The 21533-nt window shown below is 42.5% G+C and overlaps 1 protein-coding gene across 6 annotated transcripts in view; it reads right to left on the reverse strand.

The window, feature by feature from the left end:
- MEGF11 (multiple EGF like domains 11) overlaps positions 1-21533 on the reverse strand; it is a 252056-nt gene that overhangs the window by 143787 nt on the left and 86736 nt on the right. The gene's annotated exons all lie outside the window — the stretch shown is intronic.

Genomic DNA, 21533 nt, shown 5'->3' on the forward strand with positions numbered 1-21533 from the left:
TAACTGTGAACTAAAGAGGGGCTCTCATCGGGAAACAAATGTTCTTTCACAAATTTCTCTGCAAATGACACATTTCAAACTTCAGCAACATCCTCTTAGGAAGACTAAAGGCTCTGTGCTGCTCTCCACAGTTAAATACACACATGCCCCCAGCAGCACCTCTGCCCTGCCCTGAGCTCCCTCCCAGACACAACTGCAGCTCATGAACCCCAGGGCAGGCTGGGCACTGGGGAGGGGGGAGGTTCACTCCAGTGCCAGTTCCACAGCCCAGAACCAGGGATCCTCCCTGGAAACCCCACACTTGGCAAGGAGGAGGCAGCTCTGATGCAGCACACACGCTGTGTGGATTCCCAGTGAGTGTTACCTGCTCCATGCTGGTATTTTCATACAGCATTTTTTCCTGACTTCCCACAAGCTACAGAAATCCTGGCAAGGCAACGTTTAGAGGGAACCCATCAGCCAGCAATTTGCCTCCACTTGTTTATGTTTACAAAGAATTTTGCACTGTTTCCTTTGCCTGAAAAATTGGTTATGTTATCAAAGAAAGCTATTAGCTGCCTTTTGTACTATCTACCTTAGATAAATGTATGTTCTTTTCAAATCCATTTTTCATTTACTTCTAAGCAATTGATTCTCTCAGTTCCTTCAAAATGTATTCCATGATGTTTATATTATTGGGACTGGAAAAACAGGCCTCTAGCTGCACACGTTATTTTCCCACTCTGTTAAATGTAGCAACTATGTTTTATTTCCTTCAGCTACACAATACTGTGAGCAATGAATGAATATGTGTCTTTCTGAGCTCTCTAGACCAGCATGGGCAGTGTAAACCTGGCTCAGGCCAACATGGAACATAGAACATGTTAAAGATAATGAAGATAATTTGAAGGGAGGAGCAGTGGGCATCAGTGGGTTTAAACCCACCAGTTCCTTGCCAGCACCTGGGACACAGAGTGTCAGGATGGTGAAGACATTTATGGAGAGCAGGGGTGAAATGTGTGTTTGGATTATGATTCAGCTGTGTAGCTGTGATTACATTCTGCTGAGTGTAATTTGTGTGTCGTTTATGTGCACTGCTGCCTCACTCTGCTAAATCCCAACCCTGAATAACTTCAAGTAAGTAAACTTTGCATGAAGCACTAACCCCCTCCACATGCAACACCTGCAGGAAGCTGGTCAGCACATTCTGGGCTCTGACAAGTCCCCCTTTCACCATGGCAGGATTCATTAACCCCTCCCTGCTATCAGGTCACATTTCCTGTGCTGCTGTTTCAGAGCATGGCTGGCAGCTCAGCCACCTGCTCTTGCAGGAGCACATTAATGCTCTCAGCTTGGGCTCCTGACTCACTTGTGGCTGTTTCTTTCCCCTTCGCTCATCGTCTTCCTGACCCCACTTGCAGAAATCTGCAGAAACATCTGTCTGGTTTTGGTGACACCACTGTCCTACTCTATTTCCCCTGAAGCAGAACTCTCCATCCTTTTCTTGTCTCTTTTTACTCACACAGCTGCTATTTTTGTTAATAGGCATAGCTTGACTTTTGGCAAATCTTACTTTATCCCTAATGTATTTTGACTTCTAAGTCAAAATAGTTTTGTCTGCTGTTCAGCTCTGCTTTCTGTTCCTTACTACTTACCTGTACTCTCTCTACTTATTTCAACTATGTTCCCTTTTGATAACTAATATAAAATTGACTCTAATGTCTCCAGCTACAAGTTTCTGACTCTTAAGTTGCTGATTCCTGACAGTTTTCTTAGAACCTGAACTTCGGAGTATTTATCACACAAAGTTTTTGGGTGTTCCAAGCCAAAACACATTCCAAATGGATTTCCTTAGTTTTGAATGTTTGTTTTATAGCTGTGCAATTCATAAACGACTGATGGCATTTTCTATGGCCGGGTCATTTATTCTATCTTCATTACCTACAATACTACATCTGAAATAGCATTTTCCTGCTTCAGTAATCTGTTGGCAGGAATATCTACTATTTCAGTAACACTTGTTCTCCAAAATATATCAGAGGAATTAAAGCTTGGAAGCGATACAAGTCCCCGACGTATTTCTCTCTGTAGTAACATTTGACAGGCCTCTACACAGAGCCAGCTCAAGTGCTAAACCTGCAAAACAGATTTCCAGCACTACACCACTCCAAACTTCTAGCAGCCTCTCCCGCAGTGATTCTGACCTAAACAGATGTTGATGTATCTTTACTATCTTTTATTTCTCTTAAGCTGATCACAGCCCTACTGAATAATGCTACTCTGTCAGCTGAAGTGTCTTTTGTACATAAACCAAGATAAAGTGGCTCTGTGCATTTTTATAATCATATAATTACAGGATTTTGTAGAAGAGTTTATGCTCTCACAGATAACATCTCTTTGCACACAGCATGTGATGAAACCTTTACAGCTACAAGCGCAGAAGTTTTGCCTTCCTAAATGTTTAGGACTTGAAACACCAGCTCTGTGCAGAGTGAGTCTCAGAAACAGAAGGGACCAATTAGATCTGTGGGTGCAGCTGCATTACACCAAGATCTCCAGGATGGAAAATTTAACTCTCAGTTCTTCAGACAGAAAAAGTGATTTGACTCTCTGGATTCTTCCAGCTCCCGTTTCCTCTCCAAGCTCTGCCAGGTGTGGGGAGGGTGCTGCCTGGATCCCACTGGTTGTTGACAATTTTCCTACAGATGCACTGCTCGTTTCCCCAGCCCTGCCTGGGGTTGATCCCATCACCAGTGTGAAGCAGCTCTGGCACAGCAGGGCATCCCCTCACTCACCTCAGGGGTGCACGGCCACCCCTTGCAGCAAGAGTTTGCAGAATGCACCTGGATGGGATTTTATGTGGTGTTGCCTTGGCAGAACCGATCTGAGAGGAGGTTTTTAACTTTGATCAACCCAGGACAACATCCATATTGAATATTTTGATCAAATGATATCAAATTTATATGATTGCATTGTGCAACAGTTTATAAACATGGCAGGAAAGAATATTCTGATTTTGTGAATGTAAGCAAAACATTGCTTTAGAGCCTCTGGGACATTTGCACGCCCGTGAAATACAGGATCAATCTGCTCCAGAGTCTGACATACAAGGACTTTATGTTTATGCTTAGGCTGATGTTTAGCATGCTGCAGTGCAGCAAACAGAAAAGTGTAGTTGAGCTGTCATGTAAGATAATTGATTTTGACACAACTACAAGTTAATTCGTCACTATTTTGCAACTTATTTGAAAATTCTTTGCAGCAATGTCCCAGAGGACATCGTGTAATCGCTTGTAAACTGAAATTAGGTCCAGAGTTAAATATCATTAAATCTCAGGTACAGCCCGAGCTCAGCGTGTGCCTACTAATGCGTTACCTTCCCTATTACATCAAGGACACCACTGTAGCAAAGGTTATGAGGATTATTGCTCAAGTTGCAAATTGCTTATAAGCAGAGAATTAAGTTGAGATAAATTTCCAGGCAGACTAGAAATGGGTGGAAGAGAAAAGTCACTGAATGGACACTGACAATCACCAGTGTCCCATGCACTTACATTTTCTTGCTTTCCTTTTGCACCCACAAACAAAACCTCCTGTGGGAAATAAGGAACCCAGAGAAGCTGTGGCTGCCCCATCCCTGGAAGTGTTCAAGGCCAGGCTGGACAGGGCTTGGAGCAACCTGGGATAGTGAATGGCATCCTGACCCATGGCAGGGAGTTGGAACTGGGTGGTCTTTAAGATCCTTTCCAACCCAAATTTTATGTTTCTGAATAAAATAAAGAGGAATATTAAAGCTCATCTTTGTACTAACCATAACCAAATTAAATCACCACTCACATTAGCCCTTCCAGTCTTTTATTATAGGAGAGGATGAAGGATTGGTAGATATTTTAAAACTGTATTGTGAAAACCATATTGTTTGACAGTTTTATTTGAGACTGTTAAATATTAATTGCTGAACAAAAGGGTGCATTAAAAAATTATGTGGAATACAAATAATTCAACTCCCTACAACCAGAAAGAATATTTGCATATTCACCCTCTCTTAAGCCACAGGTAAGGATCTCACTCTGGGTAGGTTGGGGGGGTTGATGGTCATTTCTACCAGAGTGGATGCACAACTGCATTAGCATTTGACTCTGATTAAAGTGAAGGTGGTGAGCACAGCCAAAACATCACACATCACCTTGTAACAGCAATTTAAGCAGTGCCCCTCAGCATCTGTGGAGGTTTCAGCCTGAGACCAGTGTCTGGTTAGGATCTTTTGGGTAGGGAAGGAATTTATCAGGAGATGCTGCTGCTGCCATCCAGGCTCCCTGGGACTCCTCACCTACACAAAGAACACCCTGGGGGTCTTGGGCTGCTGCAACCCCTCCCTCAGGTGCATAGCAGTCAGAGCTGCCTCAGAGTGGCTGTGATTTATGGAATGTTTGTATCCTGAAAGGGCAGAGGGAGCAGCCCCCCACCTTGCACTGCCACACAAAGTAGGCTGAGCAGCCACAGGCTCTTCCTCCCCCAAGGCACAAACCCAGAGACAAACACAGGGACCTGGCCGTGCATGTTTTGATCCCTGGCGTGGAACACAAACTGTTGTGCCAGGAATTAAATTGAGATCCTTCACTAAAATCCATCTTGTTCTCAAACAGACAGTGTACTACAGTCAGAGCTCCTTAATTTCACTAATTACTTTTTAATGACCATAAGCAAACAAAAGACAAGAGGTAGGTGCCATGTGCCAGGAGACTCAGTGCAGGGTCTGGTCAGAGTCAGAAATCTAATCATGCCCACCTGCTCTCCAAACCTGCCAGCATCAGAGATTGGTTTGAGTTCAATTTCTGAAGAAATGGAAACTCTGTTCATTCTAATTAGACTTTTGGAGCAGGGACACCTGAACTGAAAAGCCATCTGAGAGCAGGCTCAGATGGTGACTCTGATGGGTTTCAGCAGCCATCACTGATTTTTCAGAAACAATTCTATTCCCATTACTACGACTAAAAGGGTGTTTTATAGACTCTTATTTCCGAAATTTTAGAAAATGTCTCATAAGCCTTTATGTATGTCTGTTTTTATTCCTCTCTTCTCCTCTCCCCACCTAAAGTTCAAATATAGAACTGCATTGCTGAAGTCCCCTGGGGTGGCAGCCTGGCAGCTTCTGCAAACGTTGAATTCACAGAATTAAATTACATTAAATAAGTGTTTCTGATTGCCTGTCTCTGTTTGTGAGAGGGAGACCCCAATGTGGTACCAGTGGCACACTTGGCAGTTTCCACTTAAATGAGTGACTGGCTAAGACAGTAACCCCACAGAATAACTGGTATTTAGCTGAAAGGCAGGCTGGCATTTTGAAACACATTAAAGGAATATTTCTGTGATACAAAATGGTGTTGTAGACTCTTAGCCAGGCTACCCAAGCAGCATCAGAGCAATCTAGGGAAGCCAAGGAATAACAGAGAACTCAAGGCACTAAAATCCTGCCACTGCTCTGCTTGAGAGCCATTTCCTTGCTCTGTTCCAACGTCTCACTGTGGGTGAAGCCATGGGCAGCTCCTTGAATCCCACTTTACTCCCTGCCTGCTGGAGAAGGCAATCAGGAGGCACGGAGCAGAGCTGCTGCTCAGGAGGCCCTGGCACAGCCCAGCCTGGGGGCTCTGAGTGCTGGGGGCAGCAGGGGGATCTGTGCCCTTCCCACCCAGGAATGAGGAGGAATTAAGGGCAGCAAGGCAGGGGAGCACAGGAAAAGAATGGAAAAAAGCAGAAAGCAAGAGTAAAATGACACAGGAGGGGGATGGTAAGAGACAGAAGGGGGACATGGCGGCAAAAAGCTTCAGGTCTGGATCCAGCACAAAGGATCATCAGTTCAGGCTGCTGTGGCAGTAGCATCTCAAGACCAGAGCGTTCTAGGCTGGTGATGCCTCAATGCCAGCTCCCCAACAAGGAAAAACCTGTACCTGCTTTCTGGCTTGTATTGTTCACTGTGAGTGAGCTTTTCAATAAGATACAGGACTGCACTCAACTGCTAGACCAAAATTCATGTTTAATGTGTCCAGAGAATCCCTGTGTTGAAAGTCTGACATAAAAGGGTGGATGACTGAGCAGACAGCAGAAAGCCTCATTTAAGGTGCTGGTTTATATTTACCATAGCCTGTCAGATGTCCCTTTTTCAGCAGGGGGCTGTGCATAAAGTGTTCTGGTCAGACAGATTTTGGACCCTGAAAAGTCTGGCAGCACCCTCATCCAGGTGTTTCACAAGTTATCCCTTATGCAGAACATGTAACCACCCCAAGTACCTGGAAAAACAATTTCAGAGATCATACAGGTGATGTCAGTGGGAGCACTACAAGCAAAGGACAGGGAGGAAGCCCTTTGCTTCCTGGCTTTGAAATATTGTTTCACTATCTGCAGGTTAGGCCGAGCCAGTCATGCATTGATGCTTACAAACTTAGATGGAAGTGCAATAAGTATCTCACACAAATTTTTTCTTTCTCTTAAAAATAACAAGTAACCCAATTGTAACTTTCTCTGTGCTATACTTTATTTTTATGAAGTTTAAAACCTCTTACACACTCACAGAGCTCTGGTAGTTTGTAGCACTGACCTCTTATGGAAGAGTTTGTTCTTTAAATCTTAACAAAATAACAAATATCTGCAACTCATTTCAGAACTGTGCTCTGCATTTGTAGTTAATGTACTGATTAATTTATCTAATTACAGTAAACCAAACAATCCTGCAACTGAGGCTGCTCTGTTCACTTCCTTAAAATGCAATTACACACAGCCCCTGCTCAGATCGGATCCGCTGCTGGATATCTGAGGACTGGGCCATGATAAAATTTTAAATATTTCTTCTGGTCATGTTTCTGTTTTTCAAGTCTGTCTCTTTTGAAATATCAGAGCCTAGTTTGACATTTCATTTCCATTTCTGTATTGAAACCAGGAAAATGTGTGGCTCTAGAGGAAGAAACTGAGAGAAGCAAATTTAAGCTAATCAGTCATGGAGTTGGGGATGGTGATGAACACGTTTGGTATGTGGTGTCCAGGGAAAGAAAAGTTCAGTTTCTGTTCAGAGAACTCACACCAGATCAATTAACTCCTGAAATCCCCTTTAGGAGGGATAGGAGATGGATCTGAGATCTTCACTGAAATGTGAGTGGCAGAGGAACCTCGTCATTCCTGTCCCAGAGGGGTGAGCAGCACTGTAACTGTTCAGTGGGCAGGCTTCCACTGACAAAGGAATTTTGTCACAAATGTGATTTATCCCAAATAGAAAACTTCAAAACTGTGTTCTCTCCTGAATCCCGCTGTAATGGAAGTATAAGAAGAAATTCTCAATTAAGAAGAAAAAGAGGATTTTTAATCTAATTTACTAGAATTTTAACTTGCCTTTCTTGGATGTTATGAAAGCCTCAATTTCCTATACAAACTGCATGACCCATGTACCAGTCCTGATCATTGCTTATTTTATTAAGGAAAATATTCAATTTCTGTAAAAAGGAGTGGGGAAAATCTGTATTGTGCAAGAAGCATAGGAGATGTTACAGAAACTGCTACTGACAGAGTCAGAACTGATCAAGATTGGACCCTGCTCCATCATTTCTGTTTTACTTTAACATGCTCTGCTGTTATTGCTGGGTTTTAATGTGTGAAAGACTACAGAAAAAGGAGGATTTGGATTTTGATCTGCAGTAAAAAACAAAATATTAGAAGAACCATGTAACTAGGAGGGGAAGCAGCCTCCTTGTTTGGCAGCACACTGGCCACAGTCCCATTACTGGGATTTCCAAAATGCAGATGAAATGGCATTTGCAAAGATCCTGAGAATCAGAATTGAGATGCACATTTTAGTTTACTTAATGGAGCATAATGTTTCCCTACAGAGAGGTCTGGGTTGTGTTTCTCTGCTCTCCTGTTATGGCAATAGCAGCCCAACCCAGAGAATTCTCTGCAATTTCATTCCTCAAGATCTGATGTTCCTCCTGTTCATGTTCTCCCTTTCACACCTGCTCAGGATTAACAAACCCTTCCTGGGATATCCAACCTCCAAAGGTCACATGTGGAGTTTACCCAAGTCCCCCTCTCTAATCAGCCTAGAAGGAATTTCTGTGAGAGGAGCTGGACCTGCTATAAAGAAAGCACTCAGAAATGTTAAATATTGAGTTTAAACACCTGCCAATGGCTGAGTTTCTGTTATCATTTCTATGGACCCAGAACAATTCCACTTGTGTAGTTCTCTATTAATAAAACTGCTCTCCAAATGTGATCCCGAGATGCACCACATCCTCTACAACAACAAAGCAAATGAAGCAAAAGAGAATGAAAAGTGAATTAAAAAACCATTGATCTTGCAGATACAAAACAAAGTTGGGATAAATATTAGCACTGATGATTTCCATTCCATTATCCACAATGCGCTTTTTTCCCACAAAAAAACCCCCAAAAAACAAAAAAGGAGAGGTTTAATACCATCTATCACTCATGGAAGGGATGAAGCATGAAAGATGCCTGGGAGCAACTTAACGCCTTGGCTGTGCCTCAATTTGTCATAGTCATCCACAGAGCAAAAATGCACCTCCTAATGCATCCCAACATGTTGCATCCTGGAAGAACAGCCCAGCATCTGGACATCTCAAATAGCGACTGCAGCATCATGACTGCACGTCAGGGTAATTAATTAATGTCATGTCTTGCTGTCACATGGAACACGTGCATCCACCACACCATTCACAACAAAGGATCTCACCCACTTGAGGAGAAACATCTATTTCTTCTGTAGCAGTTTTCATCCAGAAACTCCAGTGTTCACCCAAATGTGGTCAGGCTCACCATTCCATAAACCAGAAAATGAAATACAGAGGGAAAGGACGTGTCCAGAATGATGCAGCAGTTAAGAAACAGAGCTGGGAACAGAGCCTGAATTCCTGAATATGAGCAAGGAATTCCAGTACTGTTGAATTAACTGATGAAAATACATCCTGTCATAAGAATTTCCATGGCATTTCAGGATTTTGGAGTGAGAATTACCACATAATTCTTTGGACAGGCTCACCATAATAGAGTTCTGCTCTCAGAGACAGGAGATTCCCAGGGGCTTTCAGAATTCTCTGACCTGCTGCTTAGATATTCTATGTTTTCCACCATATCCAGCAATCCACTAAACCTCCTGCTCTGATTCAGAGATCACTAAAGTTACAGGAATAAAATAATTCATAGAATCATAGAATTGTAGAACAGCTGAGGTAGAAAGGACCCCTGGAGATCATCTAGTCCAAGTTATCAAGGACTGTATCAAGTTGAATTTTGAATATCTCCAAGGACAGGCTCCATAATCTCTTTGAGCAGCCTATTCCAGTCTTTAATCATCCTTACAGTAGAGGGGTTTTTAATGGCTAAATGGCACTCCTTGTATTTGATAGAGCTCTAAGCTGTAAACCTGAGCACTCTGAAGAGCCCCAGAGGCAGAAGCTGAGGATGAAGGGTGGTGAGACTCTTACCAATGTCATGGACAGGTGGTTCCCAAGAAAGCCAGACCTGGGCTGCACCATCAGATTCCATGGACAGGCTAAACAACAACACCCTCTTCCCAAAAGATTTCTGAATAAGCTCTGACAAAAAGAATCCTTCCCCGATGCTGAAAGCAAATTCACTGAGCTTTGTCCTGCAGCTCCTGTGGCCCATAGCCCCACCAAGTCTGCAAGGGAGACGTACTATGCTCTACTGGAATTCCTAAACTGGTATCTGGGGAATTCCAGTGGCTGGAATTTGTCCTAGAAGAAGGAGATAATATTTTCAGAAATGCATGTATTTTCTTATTGCTATCCCAACCAAAGTGGGTGCCATGTGATTGGGAAGCACTAACAGGCTAAAGTAGATGAGGAAGCACAGGTTATTCTAGATTCCCAAGAATTCCTCACACTTCCAGCTGTGTCTCCCTATTTCTCACCCTAGCAGCAAAGTGTGCAATCTCTACGGAAAAATTGATCTTCCATATGAATCTTCATATCTTTCTGCAAACCTGCCTCCTTCTGCGGTTTGTTTCCAGGATTTGATCTTTATTTAGGAAATTATCACTGCAATGTAGATAAGTCAGAGAGGGCATCAGATTTTGAGCCTTGGCTAAAAACTCTCCTGTAATCAATTTTTATGATTTACTCACAAAGCAGCATAATTGGAACACTGCAGCTCTGTACATGGGGTTCAGAAAGGTGAGATTTAAGCAGGCAGTAGGAAGGTTGAGAAACCCTTACCTCTAAATCACCCCAAGTGTCTGCTGTTTCATGTTTTAGCTGCTTCTGTTAAAATTTGAATTTTGCTGGCCAATTTCACTCTCTACTCTGAATTTGATGCACATATTTTTAAGCATCCTGGTCAGGGTTATAAACCTGGCAGCCTCTGGCCTTCACATGAGCAGGCACTGTGTGATAGGGAGAGAAGCTACTAAAAATGAAAATGATGAACAGCAGAGACTTTTCATGTTGAATGACCACCCTCCATGATCAAAGAATAAGTGTTTTATCTCTCTTTTTTTCTGGTTGATGTCCATAAAGCTCTTCTGATATAAAATAATCTCAGTAACAATACACACATCATTTCCATTTGGCATTTACTGTATTTCCTAATGGGCCTTAAATCTTTCTTGCACAGCACACCCCAAAGCCATGAAGGTGGATAAAACCTCCTGCTACAAAGCAGTTGTGGATGGGAACCTTTCTCACACACTTTCTTTCCCTTTTCCACCTTTCTCCCCTGTAGTTGTTCAAGCAGAAGACTCTGTGTACCAGTAGGTTCCTTTTGATTTCCCTGCACAACCCAGAAACTCATTGTGCATTGTGATTCTCTGACTTTGCTGATCTTTTAGGTCACTGATCACATTTTGTGAGTTCTTTCCATTACAAAGACAGTGACACCCATATCTGTGACACTTGGGTCTCTTCCCAGCTTCCCTGACAAATGGCTTTCACTGGGCTTTTTTGGACAAGACTGAAGTCTTTAGAACTCTCATGCTCACTCCCAAGCATCCAGATATTGTGCTGGGCTAACACAGGTGTGTTTAATAAATAAAATCTTGCTGTTTCTCTGCACTGAATCAGGTCTTTTGGAGGTGTAAGGAAATGACTGGAAGATGTGCTTGTTATATAGCACACATTTAAGGCTATCAAATGGTGTAAGGAAAGGTCAAGACTAAAGGTGTAAACTATTTTCATGAGTACAGAAATACAAGTGAACTTTTGACTGTATAAATTTTCCCTAATGTGCAAAATTTCTGGTGTTTTACCTCTGCTTTTGTCAGTAACAATATAAACCCTGTCTATTGAAAACTCCACTTTCTTTGCTTGCATGATCCTTCCAGGCCAAAAAAGGCATTTTTGGCAGTTGAATGCACTATAACTTCCAGCATCCCACTTCAATACCTTGTGTTTAAACATTACATAGTGTTTATTGAAGCCATAGTGCTGTAAAAGACATTTACATCCCTTCATAAACACTTCAACAGGTTTCCTTGCCAGCACCAAAAAAAGACAAATGCCACTTAAACCTGAGCACTGAGCACTTCATCTCTAAATCCTTCTTTTGTCTGGATATCACCTGGTTCAGACTGTTGTCCTGATTTAAGCTCAGATGGCAATGAAATCCCACAGAGCCTCTGCTCACCAGTGGGATGGGGAGGAGAATTGGGAAAGGGTAAAACCCACTGGTAGAGATAAGAGCAGGAATAATATTAATAATAATATAAAAAGAAGAAGAAAAAGAGATGAAGAAGAAGAAAGAAGAAGAAGAAGAAGAAGAAGAAGAAGAAGAAGAAGAAGAAGAAGAAGAAGAAGAAGAAGAAGAAGAAGAAGAAGAAGAAAGAGGAATAAAACCAAGGAAAGATAATTGTTGCACAACACAATTGCTCTCCACCCACTGTTGGATGCTCAGCCCATCCAGGACAGCAATTGGTGCCTCCCAGTTTATTCACTGAGAACAACATTCCATGGTATGGAATATCCCTTTGCCCAGTTCTGATCAGCTGTCCTGGCCATGTTCCCTCCTGATTTCTTGCATGGCTCTTCCCTGGCAGAGCAGGGGACAATTGAAAGTCCTTGACTTACGGTGAGCACCACTGAGCAACAACTAAACATCAGTCTGTGATCAGTATTATTCTCATCCAAACCACAGAACTGGATCAGCAGCTATGAAAAAAAAGCTCTATTCCAGCTGGAACCAGAAATATCTTTGCCCTTATTAACCTGCCTGTGGCATCTCCCATCACGATTCTATCCTCAGTCTTTCCACTTCACTTCCTTATTAAAAAAAATAATAAAAATCTGTAATTTCTCCTTGGTTCCACTTCACTTCCTTATTAAAAAAAAAAAAAAAATCTGTAATTTCTCCTTGTTAGAATCAGCCAGCAGTTGTATGCAAGGCTGAAATTGTAGGTATTTCACATGCATCACAGTGTTCATATGTAAAACATCCAAATCCAGCCATGTACTGTCTCAAGTCAGTTATCTGCACACTGACCTGCTTTCCTATCCCCACCTGCTTCTGCCTGTCATCTCACGTTGATTATTTTCCCAACATTTCCCCTGAATTCCTTCTCTGTCACGTCTCAATCTTGATTTTGCCCTGCTTTTTTATTCCATGCCTCCATGCATATCACCTTCCCCTGCTTTTCTTGGCTTTGGTCTCTGTTCACAACTCGGTTTGCAGTCCGTGGTTATGCTACAACCACCTCCTCTGGAGTGTCAGGTATGATGCTGGCACACCATCTGCTCATTTATTTCCTTAGGTCACGACACATTCCCTCATTTTCCATGCTTTTCCTTCTGGAGAGCTGCGGGCCTGCTCCTCTCCCTGCCCGAGCTCCATTAGTGGTGAGAACAAAACGCTCACCTGCGAGCAGCCTGCGAGGGCTCTGATCTGCCAGCCCTGCATTTACAGCCACATTTGCACTTGTTAAAGTCCTCTGCTATCTCATTATTTCTCTCCCCAACAACAAGGCAGACAAGCTGTCAACAAACACTCATTTCATTGGGGACACAAGGTATCTGCTCCTATGACAAAGATTTTTTCAGGGTTTTTTAAGGACTACAAACAAGTATCAGAACATTATTTGAGGATCTTAAGAAGGATTCTTGTGAGTGTAATTTAGAAGAACAGGATTTCTCAGAGAAACTTCTGAAAATACTTCACTTCAGAACCTTGCTATCAAACTCACAATAGCACAAACACTGGGTAAAACAAAGAAAACTCCCTGAAACTTTCTCATTTTATGCAGAGTGATTTAAGATCACCATGACCTCCTCCTACATGGAGAACCTACCAGAAATGCAAGTGATTTTAAGACTAAAGTGAAACTCCAGAGTGTCACCTGTGCAATGGCAGACACATCTCTAAACAGGTCTCTTATTCCTACACAGATATTTTATTGACACGGAAAGAACTTCAAAACCAGTAAGCAGCAGAAACTCCATTGTGCTGCCACGTCCCCATCAGGCGATGGAGGAGCTCGGGGCCATCACTCTCACTTTAAACTGCCGTGTCTCATCACTTCTGCGTAGTCTGCTGCAGATGCAACCATCACACATCTCTAAAGTTAGCAAAGCTGCCTCCAGGCTGTATTTCAAATGCAGCCCACCCAAGACACCAAGGGCAGCTGTACATTAGAGCCTCCCTCCTCTTTAGCACAGATATTAACTGTGGCTGAGCTCTTCCCAGCCCACCACTGCCACCCCTTTTCAGCTCCAACATGGGCCCAGTCAATCCAGACTACAAATATACTCAACTCCCACTGAAATCAAGGATAAATGAGGACTTCCCGCCCTATGGAGGCTGAGCTAAGTTCACACAAAATTAGGGTGAAGCCTGAGGACAAATCTCAGCATGTAACACTTTCCCTTGGAGCAGACACTGCCCACGTTGAACACCAGGTTAGTGGGAGGGGGCATGGACGATGGGGACTGCTCAGTGCAGCCAAAGAGCAGCTAAAATACACCCAGCTGCTGTTTCCTGAAATAAAGTATTTTAGTGTCTTTGTATGTAGACTCTGAAATGTAAGCCTAAACAAAGAAACCCTCAGTACCAGGGAAAGCTGTGTGTTCATGTGCCTGCCTCCCATGCCTGGGCACACTCCCTGGTGCTCTTGCAATGATTTCCTGGCTGTGCCTCAGCTCTCGGGTATCCACACACAGGCAGGCTGCTGTCTAACACTGTGTGATGAATATCTGCATTTTCTAGCAAATTTTAGTTGCTGGAGGCCCAAGATAAAATTCAAGTCTAACTTTTGAATGAAACCTTTTGGTTTTCCTCTTTGATTTCAATTCTTAAAGACTGCCCAGGAAATAGTATTTTATCTAAGAAGAACAGCAGCTTTTAAAAAGTCCTAAGAGCAGGGGATGGAGCAGTAGGGCCTTTCCCAGTTGTAGCACTTGTCTTTGGGGACAGTAATTCATAACCCAGCAAAAGTCAGAACAGGCCTGAGGCTTCTCAAGCTTCAGGTGCCTGAAATGGCTCCTGAGGGATTTGCTGATACCTTAGTGTCGGACAGTGAGCAGAGCTCTGCCCTCTCCAAGCATGCCTTGGAATCCATCACCATGTCTAACACAGGGAAAAGTGGTTTAGAAGCTTTCCCAAGGACCACTACTTTTTTTGTGTGTATTTTTTAGCAAGCAAAAACCCCAGAAATACTTTTGAGTGGGTGTCCACAGCTGAGATTTTTGCCAATGCTTTGCAAAAGGAAATTTTGCTCTTTTCTCCGAGTGACAGCTCTTAGTGACCAGGCCATAAAATTATACCAATGGTACTTTTAAATTGATCTAAAGTCTGTTCATTTGTGTAGTGCACATTTAAAGCCACATTATTGTAAGATGCTCCAGCAATGAAATTCAGCATTAGCAATTCAGTTCATTAAAGAGGATATTTTAGTAGGTTCTTTCTTTTATAGCTATTACTCTGTCTAAAGTGAGAAAAACCTCAGTCAAATTAATAAAACTAACAACTCGTCACACATACGCTGCCTCTCTGTGAAGTCTGCTCTGCTCTCACCAGTTTGGCAGCCAAGGAAAGATGTATGGGAGCCAAATTCCCTCTTGCATAACCACACAAACCTGCACGGGAATGCGTTTAGCCCATTCAGTGCTTGTAACCATGGTTTCATTTACTGAAAGTTACCCTGAAAATTCAAAGTTTTAGTCAATCATCAAGCCTTTCCCCAGATCAGAGAACAGCCACACAGCTCAGTTGTGCTCCGGGTTCAGAGGGGCTGTGCTTTAGGAGGGCTTCACTGTTGCTCTGCTACAAACACCTTAGCAACACTGAGGTTCTCTGGGACACAGCTTCCCTGGATAGCCCTGCCTACTCCCAAAGCCTCACACCCAGCTCTCTGCTCCAAAACTAAATGCCTTTTCTCACTCCCTTTTGGAAGCACCAGTCCCTGACACACTGCCCTACTGACAGGCAATCAGTAAGGCTTTAAACAATAAGATTTGCTCGCAGCTTCCCTTTTCGGTTTTCAGCAGGAATTCAGTGTTGGATTCAAACTGATTTTGCAGAGATACCCAGCATAAAGAATTGCAGTTCAGTTCCATGGAACACAGAATTTCCATCCTGCTCAAGGATAGCTCACCAGGGGCTGTGCCAAGGTGGTCACTGGGTCTTACCTGTCCTCTCACCTCCCATTTGTCAGCTGTGAGACCCAAGCAAAGTTCATGCTCTTGCTCATCCTGGATGAGTAACTATTGGCCCCTATAAAAGAGATCCTCACCAACCTGATTTCCACCTCATCTCATGAGTTCCCATTCAGGTAATGGCTTAAGCATTTATCTAACTTAAAGTAGTTAAGACTGTTCCTTATTGACTTTAAAATGACTATTCATATGTATGAAGTACAAGGCTGGATCAAGCCTTGAGAGCAAGGCACGAGATGGAAGACAGAACTCCAGGGACTGGAACAGACAGAGTCAGGTCAGCTCAATTGACTCTTCAAATCATCCAAAAGAGGGAGTCTCAGAGGAGGGCTGGGAGTGCTGGGGAAATGATCTGTCACTACCTTGGCTTTAGACACAACCAGCTGATTTAGGGAAGGAAGAACTTTCCCAGACTCTGACAGGGAAGATGAAGGTGAAAAGTAAAGGGACACAGGGTGCTGAATTTCTATTTTTCACTCACTTTAGTACAAGACTTAGAACAACTGGCAGCTGATCTATTAATCACCAATGAATCACAATGAAGTACAGAAAGCCGTTCCTTCCCAGAGTAAATCTTGGATCTACTTTTCCTTTTTCAGAATCAACCCTTGCCCTTTGCCCAGCCCTATTACTGTGCAAGAAGCCCAGGCTCTTCTGACTCCAGCATAAGCTTGCAGAACCTCCCAAGTGGTTAATTCATGGAAGCTGAGAGGATACAGGATACACATCCCTCACAAAGTGAGGAGAAACTGCCACAAATGACTGGGCAGATATCAACAGCTCCAGCAAGAGACAAAATATTCCCACCGAATGAAAAGTGATGGATCATCCCGGTTTAATGCAGCCAAATTATCTGTGTAAAAATACATGCAGGACATGCTGCTGTGCCACCAACGGCACTGCACAGCAGCTTGTGTTTACATCTCATTCCCTGTCACAGGCTGTCCTGCGTGGGCTGGGCCCAGGAAGAGCTGCTGCCACAGAGCCTGGGAACACATGAAACCCAGGGCCTGAGCCCTGGTGCGTGGGCCCAACATCCAGCAGAGGCAAAAATTAAACACAAGCTGTTTACCTGATTACACCAGTTCAGCAGTGATTGAAGGGAAATGGGTGTTTTTTAAGTTTAAGGAAGAGCAAATTGTTAGAACTGAGAGACAGAAATCAATTCCACTCTGTAATTGCTATGGAAAGATCCTTCTATGAGCCTCACTGGAGTTTGATTTTGTACATTTGCATCTCTTTGCATGATGCAGTTGTCACTGAATCTGCAAATCACATCAAAATTAAGCTGTAATTTGAGCTTGGCTTAAATGAAAAGTGTGTTAAAACTTTGAAGTCCACATGCTATGGATATGAAATCCTGTTTCAGCTAAAGCAATAATTAAGACTGGATCGCAATTGCAGTTTAACAACTTCAAACAGATCTTTAGAAACTGCCTCTAAACCCAGCAGCTGGAATGGCAAATGAAACACTTGGCCTGTGCTGGAAACAGGGACATTGTACCTGGTTCTGTGACCTCATCTGGCACTTGGATACAGCAGTCACTGAGGTACAAACACCACAGTGACAAACCCCAGATGAGCCATGGACAGGTGTCCCTCAGGGACAGGCTCTGGATCTAAGCAGTAGCCCACTAACAGCTTTGAAGAGCTGTGGTCTCGCACCTTCACACCTCTTTGGTGGACTCTGGTGTTTTACCTGGTCAATTCTGTCCTAAAAATCTGAGGATGAAAAATCAGCTAATGATTCTGGCAGATCAGCCTCCCACATGAATTTTGTTTGAGTCTAAATTCATGAACCAGGGATCTTTCCTTTGAACTTCATTTCCTCTTCAGAAATAGTTCAAAGCAGTTGGAGAACATGAATGCCAAAATCAAGCCTGAAAACCACCACAGCCTCACTTTAAAACACTTCATTTTTCTCCTGAGAGTTCTGCTGTTGCTTTCCATGGCTTGTCAAACAACCCCGTTCAGATTTAGCACAGAATCTGCTGTTCCCATTCATCACGAGTCTCAGGACTGAGGCACTCCAGCTGCTCCAGGGCTATACCCTTAAAAGTGATCTTGCTGTGATTTTACAACAGCCTGTTGTTATGACCTTGGCTATTTTTGACAAAGAGATAAAGATGAAATAGGTTCTTGTTCCTAATGACAGCTTGTACAAAACATCCTTTCCAAGGAAAACTATGTTATCCATATGTATACCTTATGGATCAGGCTATGCCAGACAGCAGCACTATAATCTCTCTCCCCAGGTGACACAGCAAGAAAAATGGTTTGGCGTTATTATGCCAACATCTCTTTAATTGCACTTTGGGAAAGTACTGTGTTTTCTCTCAAAACTAATAACAAATCAAACACTTTGAAAACCACTTTATTTTTTCACTACAACCTCTGTGTTCGTTTACTTGGAAATTTCTCAACCTGGCACGCACAATTTTGGAAGATTTTTGCTTTTAATTTGAGGTTCTTGCCCAGAACTTTCTTTTTCCTACCTGTTGCCTCATTTTTGAGACTGTCCTATTAACCAGAAAGATTTCTGTAACCTTCCTCACAATAAATAATGCTCATGAGAATCAAAATGGTCTTCAAAAATTACCTGATTAACATCTGGAAAGAATGATCACCTTATTCCTCATAGGCCTGATGATTTCAATTAAAGCTTTGTATTAATTTCACTGAATTTTTTTAGCTGTTCCTTCAAAACTAATTTAACAACCACCTAAATACTTAAAGCAGATGAAAAGTCCTATTTGTGTAAGGATAAGCTTACATTCTTTGCTGGATGGTGGCTTAAGGGCCTGTAAATAATACAGATGGCTGTGAGCAAGACCCAGAAGAGGCCAGGTAACCACCAACAGACAATTATATCCCCATCAGAACTTCAAGCCAGTATATCATACTGGTTGAAACTAATTGCTCTGAAATAATTGGAAAGGTGAGCAGGTAAGTTCACACAGAGCATTTGCAATCTTGCTTTGTATTTAAAAAACCAACAGTGCAGATTGCATGGACAAAACAGGCATGGTTCAATAAAACAAGTTAAAAGGGAAGGGAAAGGTATGCAGTGGTCTTTAAAAAGGACTTTCCTTTTAATTTTTAGCATCATTAAAATGCTGAAAACATTTTGTTCAAGAGCTTCTTTAGTTAATACCTCATTACTTCTCTTTTATTGTTATGGTAATCAAGCCTTAATATATTGCAGCTTTATAGCATGAAATCAAGGCTAGGCCTGTGGGCATGGACAGATGTACAACAGCATGCAGTAAAACACAGGTACAGAGACATGCAGAGCTGAATATGGCACTGGGGTTTTTTATAATTGTTTAGCAATTCATCTGAAGTTATTTTAACCTTGACAACAGATGAACTCTAACACGTACCGTGATCAGTCACTGGAAAGCTGCGCTGAAAAGCAAGTTTTGTAACTGTTGTCTTATAGGCTGGGTTCTAGGAAAGCATGAACCCAAATCTGAGCAAGATGATTAAATTGTTTGCATGACTACAGGCTGTAGCTGTAACTATTCAAAACATTTAATTGAGAATATTTTAGCCAAGGGAGAATGGTAACATTGGGGAACTGCATTTTACACCAGAACTTTGCCTCTGTTGTAAATTGGGGCTCAGTGTCAGCATTCAGACCTTCTCCAGGCATAGGTACACCAAGAAAGAATATTTGGATCTGACTTCTGGTTCTGAAGTGACACTTGGACCTTGTGCTGGAGCTTTGCTAATGGTTGAATTTCACCCATGAAATCAAGTGAAAGTTAGAAATAACTTTTAGAAAGTTATAATGGCTGTGTCTGCAGGGTGTTGAAATTGTATCTCAGGAAGAGTGAGCATCCTTAGATCTTCCCTGAGTAAATGACAACACACGACCCCCAGTGTCAGGGAGGCTCCCCTTCTCAGCAGTGCTTTCAGGAGAGATCATTCAGGAAACCATTCCAGCTCCTGGGAGCTTTGCTAAATTTAAAGGGAGTGTTTTGGCTGGCAATCCCTCTCCCAGCGAAAGCGCTTCAAACAGCCAGCTTGAAAAGCAATATGCTTGTGACTGCATCAAATCCCTGATCCTGAGGAAGGTGCTGGGAAGTTCTTGAGCCCCACGGGTTTGGGATGGCACCATTGACCACCAGCTTCAGTTTGTCCTGAGCGCACCATGCAGGAACACCCCAAACAGCCTTTGGCTCTGCAAACACGTGACCTTCATTGGTTACCCAGCAGTCATCAGCCATGAAGGAACAGAAAGAAAGTAGGTACAGGTGACACATTATTCCAGTAGAAATGAAAATTGTTTTCCACATTATAACTGGATAACAGTAAAATATGGATAATAACACATGGATCATGTATCAGAAAAACATGGCAAACCTCAGTTAGGCAAAGCTTCCAGATTCTGCCTTTCTTGGAAATACTGGGAGTAACAATGTGCTGTATTCAGCTGAAATCTGTTCCTTTAAACCTTTGAATTTAAACAAAGCCTCCTAACAATAAATAGTCCAGTTCCCCAAATTTCTAGTGTCAAGCACAAATGTGAGCAGCTCTCAGTAAAACTGACTTTCCCTCCTATGAGCATTCCACTGGGCAGAGCCTGTGGGATCAGACCTTGGGGCAGGAACACGTGTTACCCAGCATATAACAAGTGGAATGAAAGACAATGGGCACTATAGGCCAGCAAACACACTAATTATATTAATAAAATGAAAGCTTAAATTTTGAAGCTAATCCTGGGCTATCATTTATAAAAGTTAACAGGGCATATTTAATTTAGGAATTGGCTAACACTTCTCTTTCCACCACTGAAACCTCATAAATGAAATATACTGGATCCCTGCCCAGTGCGGAAATAAAAGTTATGAATAATGTTTCTATCTCAATCATTGTCAGTGCTTTAATATTCCTAATTACTTTAAAAAGCTAAATATTCAATATAGGAAAAACCTTCTTTTTCTTTTATCTCCACTTGCAAGATTAGAGCAATTTAATAAGAGTCACTGGGTAGTTTTAGTCCACAAGACCATTCTGTACTTTGACATCTTATCCTTTGCTGGCCATTTTTATACAGAATGAAGTGCTTTTTACTCTGTGAGTGCCCATGTGTATAAATGTGTAATCTGTATCTGTATGTCCTTATTGTCATAGTCTTTTTATTATTATTATTTTTAACTTCTGTTAGTGCACGTGCACTGTACAAATACTCACTGGCAGCCTAAACTAAATCTAGTACTAAGAATAATAAAAACGTTATATGAGTTCCTGAGAATCTATGAAATATCTCACAATATATAGCATTTTTTTATATATTTTTAAAGACAGATATTCAATATATCATGATGACCAGTTTTTCCCTTGCCTGCATTCCAGGTAATCCCAAAATGTTGCTTCAAACCCCATAATATGGCCTTTGTTTCCGTCCTTGGAATCATATAATCCCAGAATTGTTTGTGACGGAGGGACCTCACTGATCATTTCATCCCAACCCCTGCCACGGGCAGGGATGCCATCCCCACACCAGGTTACTCAGGGCTCTGTCTAACCTGGGTGTGAACACTCCCAGGGCTGGAGCATCCACATCCCCTCTGGAATAAAGTCCTTCCCTGCTCCCTTCCCTATTCCCTTTTCTGCTGGAATCAAGGGGATATTCAGCAGAGGTGCAGACAAAACCCCAGGAACCCATCCAGGAATCTGCCCTGCTGCCTTCAGCCTCTGGTTGTGTTCACCCTCAGGCACATTTACCCCCCATTCCCTTGTAACTCCTCCCTCTATAGATCCCTTCTCTGTTACCTTCTTTTTCTTAAGATCCCAATCAATTTGGGAGAAAGGGAGGAAGGCAACACAAAACGAAGCGTCCATTCAGTTTCATTTCACAGCATCTCTACCCATGCAGCTTTCTTT

The sequence above is a fragment of the Passer montanus genome, unplaced genomic scaffold (assembly GCF_014805655.1).
Source record: "Passer montanus isolate IOZ18808 unplaced genomic scaffold, ASM1480565v1 scaffold5, whole genome shotgun sequence".
Lineage (NCBI taxonomy): Eukaryota > Metazoa > Chordata > Aves > Passeriformes > Passeridae > Passer > Passer montanus.